Source organism: Typopeltis vanoorti, chromosome 18 (genome assembly GCF_054136105.1).
Source record: "Typopeltis vanoorti isolate ZY-2024b chromosome 18, IOZ_Tvanoo_1.0, whole genome shotgun sequence".
In the NCBI taxonomy this organism is placed as follows: domain Eukaryota; kingdom Metazoa; phylum Arthropoda; class Arachnida; order Uropygi; family Thelyphonidae; genus Typopeltis; species Typopeltis vanoorti.
This window is the reverse complement of record NC_143566.1, coordinates 107,880,863-107,889,609: the sequence shown is the minus strand read 5'-3', so window position 1 is coordinate 107,889,609 and position 8,747 is coordinate 107,880,863. Positions and strand designations below refer to the sequence as shown.

Genomic DNA, 8,747 nt, shown 5'->3' with positions numbered 1-8,747 from the left:
TCCATTCAGTTTGAACTTTAAAACTTTTCTAAAGTTCTCAACACTTTCGTATTATTATTATTATTATTATTATTATTATTATTATTATTATTATACAGTTCAATACAGTTACAGTTCAATAACGTGACCTCTGAAGAAATGTTAGGAACTGTGCGAGAAATAAAGACAAAATTAACGGTAACGATAGAAACACAAGAAACACTCAAGCGCGAAAATGAAGAACTGCGGAAAGAGGTAAACACACTCAAGTGTCAAATGGAGCACATGCTACAAAAAGAAAGAAAAAATAACTTCAAATTGAGGGAATAACCAAAGAAAATACAGAAGACTTAATCAACATAATGCAACTGATCGGCAGCAAAATTGGCATTCAAGTCGCAACCACAGACATCGCCTCAATTAACCGAGGCCCACAAAAAAAAAAAAAAAAGTGAGACCGACACCAATCATCGCTCGTTTTACCAGCAGAAGTCTGAGCGACTCCATTCTTGCAGCAAGCAACATGAATAAAATTAATAAAATAGCAACATTAATAAAATGAAAAAACAAAGCCGACAACATCGAACCTAACTGACAAGAAACTCCCAACACCAATCTATAACGGAACACTGGACTCTATACTTTAAAAATCTTTTATATCAAGCGAGGAAGACAAAAACAGAGAAAAACTACAAGTTTCTGTGGACAAAGAATTCCCAGATATTTTTGAGAAAGAGTGAAAACACTCGAGTATACATAATTACAAGTGAATCCGACTTACACAGCCTACCAATATAAAACACTAACTCTTCACATCCTTAAGAACAAGATTAGAAATCACTAAAACATATATAATGGAGATCTCAAATAGAGGCAAACATATCCAGTCAGACAACATAAACTTCAAGGTCTTTGACTCTTTGAAGAAATGGTCAGACAACATTTCCACCAACACCAACTTCACTATCGTACACACAAACATAAGAAGTATAAAAAAACACTGGCTTACATTGATAACACTGCTCAACTACACCATGATAAACATAAATGCGGTAATACTGACCGAAGTTGCAATAAACGACACAGAAATTTACGCCTACAACATTAATAATTACCAAACTTACAACTTATGTAGACCAAACAAAAGAAGAGGAGGCATCGTGGCATTTATCAAAGAAAAATACAATGAGACTGAAAAACAAACTCATTTCGAACATGCGGAAACACTAATTTTGGAAACCACAAATAGCCACAATAGTATCAAATACACAATAAACATAATATACAGACCCCCAGATAATAATTCACTCAGCTTTCTTCATGAGTTAGAAGCATAGCTAAGCGGCATCGAACCCCGTACAACACACAGGCTCATCCTAATAGGAGACATTAATATAAATACTCTTGACCACGCTTCTTCAACCACTAACACATACCAAGTCAGTACAACATAAACCCTACCATTAACACAATCATGCATTGATCTCATCAACATACGGGCCCCATCCATACATATATATCATCAGTAATTAACGTTGCCGATCACTACTTTGTCTCAACTTCGTTTTATTACGTTTCCTACCCCCCCCCTTTCTCCCACCACCACAAAAGTCGACAAAACTCGATTATATTAAACTGCATTGTCGATAGCCATGTAAAAAATACAAACCGGAATTGCCTACTTAAAATAAATGATACTGTAACATTATATGAGAATTTTCAACTAGAGTTCACAGAAATATACAAAAAAGCAACAAAACCTACACAAACGAGGCGACAAACAGACAACAATCCTTAGATAAATGACGACTTACTAAATAGTATTACTGTAAAAGAAAATCTATGGAAAAAACTAAAAAAGTAACATACATTTACAAATCTTATACAAAAACACAAGAAATCAACTAACAACAAAAATTCGTAGGGCAAAAAGACACTACTACTTCCAAAAATTCATGGAATATAACGTCTACATGAAGCAACATGGGCTACACTCAACGAATTAATAACTCGAAAAAAGAAAACTTCAGCACAAGATTTTATTGCAAAAAGCTTCGGTCAGGACACAAACCAAGAGGAACTAGCAGACTCATTCAACCATGCTTTCACAAACAATATCACACAACTCAAAAAAGACAAACTACCAACGATCAACAAAAAACTACCGACACAAAGTCCACAACAAGCTGTGTATTTTCCACCCATAGCAAAACAGGAACTGAAAGAAGCACTCCTACAACTAAAAACAAAGACCACTCCAGGAATAGACAAAATAACACTCACAGACCTTATAAGACACTTTTAACAAATTAATCCAATACTTTTGAGACTCGTGAACATAATATTCGACACAGGCATTATTCCACAACAACTAAAAACTGCAATAATTACGCAATTTACGAACACGGTAAAAGAAAGGATACTCAGAACTACAGACCAATAGCTACACTACCAGTCATCTCAAAAATTCTAGAAAAAATAACACACACCAGACTACAGAACTATTTACAGAAGTACAACATCATCTCACAAAACCAATACGGCTTTCAGAAAACAAAAAGCACCATCACTTTTTATTAGAAACAATTGCCGAAGTAATAAACAAAGCTCTCGACAAAAACAAGTACGCCGTCCTTGTTTGTGAGTCATGAAGTGTATCAAATGCCTGGAGGAGTTATCGTCCAACGGAAATAATATAACTTGTACGAAATGCAGTAGGATTCTACACTTAAAATGTGCCGGCTTTTCAAAAACAACCGGGCAACATAAATATGAATCCGATGTAACACGCGAGGAATGGAAGTGCGTACTCTGTTGGAAGAACAAAGAAACGCGCCTAAAGCAGCCACCTACGACGCAGCCGATTATTCCGCAGGAAAAATCAGACTACGAACAGAACAGACAAAAAAAATGCAGGTGAGTCCTATAATTCAACTCTTTAAATATAATGATAGGAAACGGTCTAGAGAACATAAAAGCCAGCTTAGTAACCTTCTGCAAAAACTCTTTAAGAAAAAGAACGAACAAATAACAAAAAAATCTAGCGAATGTGAAGATTTGGTAAAACATAATAATTTAGCAGTTATAGAAGTGTTGCAAACAGTAAAAGACATTAAAATGAGCATTAACACACTAAATGACAGGCAACACAATTTGATGAAAGAAACATCCGAACTCCATCAAGAACTTCATTCTCTAAAACTACAATACGAACGTTTAAATCAGCAACAACATAAAAAAGATCTTGTCATAAACGGTCTTCCTGAAACTGCACCTACAGAAAACCTCAGAGACTTGGTTTTAAAATTAGGCCATATAATCGATATCCCCCTACAGCTTAACGACATTCAGACCGTAAATCGGATTCCTAGGAAGAGCAAAAACTAAAGCTCGCCACGACCTGCGCCCGTCATAATTCGTCTTAAGAGCAAGTCCACAAGAGACAATCTCATAAAAGCCAGCAGGCAGAAAAAACCAGTTGCTAAGGACTTGAACGCACAGCAAGACAATACACCAATCTTCCTATCCGAATATTTAACACCACTCCACCAGAATCTGTTGTACCAAACAAGAAAAGCAAAAATGGAAAAAAATTACCAATTTTCGTGGACCAGAGATGCCAAGATATTCATAAGGAAGTCACAAACTTCAAAGCCGATACAAATTAAAAGCACAGAAGACATAGAAAGGCTGCCACTGTGAAGAAAAAAGCCTCCTAAATAGTTCAAAAAGAAGCCCGCAATAAAAAAAGAACGTGAACCATCAAGACAGATGCAATAACACAGGATATATCGGCAGTTTCACTTTGATCAGACCTTTCAGATCATTCATTTGACCTCCCAAAGATCTGCCTACTTCCAACACAGCAACCAAATCAATAACAAATATATATATAGATAGATAGATATAGATAGATATATAACCAGTATCACCCTCAGATAAGCTAATTACAAAGCTTCGAGGGTGCAGTTGAGTTACATCCCAGTAGTAGTATTTATCTAACATTATTCACTTAACATTCTGTAATGAATTCTAGTAGTAAACAGAAAATGTGATAGTTATACTTCAGTTATATATTTAAGTTTAAAATTATATATTTAATTTACGTATTTAAATTTAAAAAATTATTATTATATAAACTGCAACATAAGTAATATTGTTTAACTTGTGAGTTATTAAGTGTAAAGTATTACTATGATTATTATTAATGGTAATAATACTCGCTTTTTACTCTTGTGTCAATGAGAAATTCTGCAAATGATAATGATATTACGAGTAATTATAATTCTTATTGAACAATTTGCAAGAAAAAGTTGCACTGTATATATTAGTATATATACAATGCAACTTTATAATATTAGCATATTATAAAGTTGCAACCTAAATATTAGTATATTCATGTAATTATTTGAGAGAGAATAAACTATTATTATTAAAAAGAAAAAAAATTATTATTATCCGAACTATATAATTGTAAATTATTGTTACTTTAGAAGATAGCAAAAAAACTATGTTATCATGATTATTATGGAAATAAAAAAAAAATTATTATTATTATTATTATTATCCATTATTCAAAACTTCCATGCAATCTTCATGGTTAATATTAGAAGAACACGCGTTGTAAATATAGATGCAAAAAAGTATTATTATCAAAATTTTAATTGAAATGCAATGTAGAAAATGAATCACATATGCAGCACTCAGTGCTGAATTTTGTAAAAATTACAAGTTGGAATGTCACTAAAGATGATTATTGTAATTGTGTAAATATTTAGGAAATCAATAAAAAAAATATCATTATTTGACCCAGAGCATTCATCAAGAAATTACAGAAATACCAAAACATATTTAGATCAGTCAAAAATTTTGAAACACCTTGCTAAGGGAAGGCATCATATGCAATTTCCACTTGACCTTAATAACTTGCTTCCTTCGCCACAGTATCCAAAATGGAGGATGCCAGAGTACCAAAAAGGACAGGATTTTGAAATTAGTAAGAGGTATTGGAATGGGAGTAAGTGGGACCAATATTTCCAGAGACAAAAGAGTTGACAGGCTGTCTATATCGCGTTCCCATTCAGACCTTACTCTTATTAGCCTTAATAGCAAGTTAGAGGATGGAGGAATCAAGTTAAATCTAAATCAAAGACCTAAAACATGTGGCAGGGCAGCTACAGATATCGATGCAAAAAATGAATCTTCACAGACAACACAGATGATAGAACTTCTCTCAAGAGAAAATGCATCCCTTAAGAATGAGCTGGATATGAGTCACAGGAAGGTTACCAAACTAGAAAAATTTGAAATAGAAATTCAAAAGAAGTTCACCAAGCTCATGAGGAGCTTATAAGAGCATCAGAAAAGCGAGAGAAGTTAAGAAAAGCTATTCGAATATGACTGGAAATGGAAGTTAGGTGTCTCCAAGAAAAGATCAGGGAATTAACAGACCAGCTGGATGCAGTCATATCTCAGCTTAGCAAAAGGCCTATTACGGATATTGTTGAAGATTCAGAATTGAAAAAGGAACTGGGCAAAAGAGAAGTCTTAATTGCTCAACTCTTATCCCAAAACAAAGAACTTCTGTCTATAAAGATAGCCAAAGGCAACTCCGGAAGAACAAAGAAATCACATTCAGATCTTAGATAATGCACGAACTAATGCTCGAGGTAATGTAGTAAAGTTGGAAGAAGAGTCTCGCAAGAAACAAGCCTAGGTGGAGCGTATTTCTCAGTTACAGAGAAATTACTAGCTAATTTGCAGTTAGCAAGCGAACGCAGATTACAAATGGAGAAAAAAGTTCGCACACAGCTGGAAAAAGAAAAGAAGCACTAAGAAATCAAAAGCATGGACGTTTTCTGGCATCAAAAACAGATGTAGAGAGTGTTCAGCAAATGAATAGGACTATAAGAGAATATGAAGAAAAACTAACTGGGCGGGAAGCAGAAGTTACTAAGTAGAAGCAGCGGTATCTGGAAGAAAGCACAATGCACCAAATTGCTGTTGATGCTGCATCAGTACCCAAAGATGCCAAAATTGAAGCTCTTGAAAAATCTTCTCAAGAAAGTGAACCTTAGCTTCTCAGAACTAAGAAGCTATAGCATATGAATGAATTATGTGCTGCTCAAAGACAATGTGTGAACTAGAGGGAATGGAGGATTTAGAATCAAAGCTAGCAGAGCGAGATGCGATGATTAAAATTCTCCAACAGCATTCCCAAGAAAAAGATGCTGTACTACGAAATGCTCTACTACGACGACCACCACGTCATACGAGGGCAGCTAGCACAGTTGGATTAAGTCCTTGTCATACCGCTACTACAAGTGCTGTATCATCATTAGGAAATGAGTCTCCTTCATCTTCAACTATTTTTCATTATAGGACGAGAAGCAAAGATGAGATTGGTTCTTCCAGCATCACAAGCACATCATCTAAATATCTTCTTCTTCCTTTTTACGTATTAGGGCTAGTGGCCTGTTGCGGAGCTTTTCTTAGCCCTTCCAAATCATACCCGTTCTGAGGATAAGTTGTTTAGCCCTACTCCCCCTGGTGTGTCCTATGTCTGTAGACGTGTGTTCAAGAGGTAGGTTTGCCTGTTCTGGGGGACGAAAAACCCGAGTTGCAGTGTGAAAAAACTCCCTACCTCCGTATGAGACCCATTAACTCACCTTTAGCCGAAAGAGACACCAGACAAAGGTTCCTCACGTCACTGACGGGAATTGAACCCAGGTCTTTGCCACCAAAGGGCTTCATCTATACCGACTGAGATACGGCGGCTCCATCTAAATGTCATAGTATTAAGTCAGAATTTTCTTATATAATTGTTGAACTGTATAATATACGAAGCCAGTGGCATTTTAGTTCCTAATTTTGTTAATTTTTACTTTACAAAAAAGCCTCTTCTTTTTTAAATAGGAATGTTTGATTTCTACAGAGCCGAAATCTCCTTCTTGTAAACGAAAAAAAAAAAAAAAAAGAACCGCTTTATTTTGTAAATTTATTTACATTTTTTAGTAAATATAAATAGTTAAACATTAAAAATTATTATTATTATTATTTAATGTCACAAAAATACTATTATCAGTCTAGCAGCAGTATTAAAAAAAAAGTGTAATTTGATTACAGAAACTGTACGACATACAGATAAATGAAAAGGAACCTATTAGTATATTATGATGAGAGAAATAAAGATATGCCTTCTGAAATTCCTGCCTTATATGAAAAAAAAAAGGCAAATTACTACTATTATTACATGGCACCTCCAAGTTCAAGTGCGGGAGTACAGACACTTCACAGGATCCCACCGTGTCCACTACTTAATCTCCCACTATACACAGCGGCACACTATCTGCCATCCACGCACAAAACGAACGATTGCCCTGTAAATTGCACGTGTTATCCGATCAATCTGCCTGTGTGCGCGTGAAAAATCGCAGCTTCCAGAAGAAAAAGTGCTACCTCTGAGATCCCAGCTGAAAAAGACCATATAAACGACCAAGAATCGAACACACACACACACACACACACACACACACACACACACACACACACACACACACACACACACACACACACACACACACACACACACACACACACACACACACACACACAAAAAAAAAAAAAAAAAAACCTATGACAAACCCCCCTCTCAAAAACCATCACTACAAGAACACAAAGAAACAAACACACTACGTCTAAATCCAATACTACTTGCAAAAAAAAAAAAAAATGTTAAACTGTGATAGCAGTTGAAGTCTTCCAACAAGCACGTACCAACAAATACTAAAATCAACACCTGGCTTGCGACCAGTATAGAAACATAACCATGAAACCACCGCCATCTATCATCTATTATCTTCCTCAGATAAGTTCTACTAAGCTTCGAGGAGGAAATCAGAAATGCCTCCCAAAGAAAGAATATATTACATTATACAGAAAAATAAAATAAAATAAAAATAAATAAATAAATAAATATTATTATTTAAAAATATTATTGACTTGCAAGTATCTGTTATTCACAATTGTAATGTATTATAATTATTACTGTATCTGTGTATGTAATTTATCTGAGACATAATAAAATGTTTAAACGTGAAAAAAAAATTATTATTATCAGCAGACTCCATAATCGAGAGACAGCTCATCATACCTCGAACCTAAATTCATTCACTGTCCCTGCACTCACCACACTCTCAGGCATTGCATTCCAATCACCTACCACTCTTCGTACAAAAATTCTACTCCTCACCCCCTTGCTCACCCCCACCTTATACAGCTTCCAGGGATGGCCTCTAGTTCTCTCAGTCTCCTGGTATTCTATGAAAAATCTCATCCGAGCTAATCTAGTAATTACTCCTTACCAACTTATACATGTCGATCATATTCCTTCCTCTTCATTCTATCCAATAGGCTCTGTAATTTGCATTCTCTCGATCTGTCCTTATATTTTACATTCCAGAGACCAGAAATCAACTAACTCAATCTTCTCTGAATCCTCTCTAACATCTCATCATCCTTTTGAAAACCTGGCGACCAAACAACTGTATATCACCATTTAAACCATTACAATGTCATTTACTTACAAATTAAACAATAGCCCCAAAACCGCTGAGGCGCGGCACTAGTGAACTTTCCTGTTTTGGGATATCACTCCCCCCCCCACTTCTTACACATCCTGCTGATACTTATCAGACAGCCAATCCCCAATCCAACGCCCTTTCCAATCCCGTGTTCCAGTTGAACTATCAGTTTGTCATGTGGTAATC

The 8,747-nt window shown here is 35.4% G+C and overlaps 1 pseudogene; it reads left to right on the top strand.

Annotated features, from left to right (window-relative positions):
* Positions 1-4,990: 4,990 nt before the first annotated feature.
* LOC150097043 (angiomotin-like) lies at positions 4,991-6,499 on the top strand (annotated as a pseudogene).
* Positions 6,500-8,747: the final 2,248 nt, after the last annotated feature.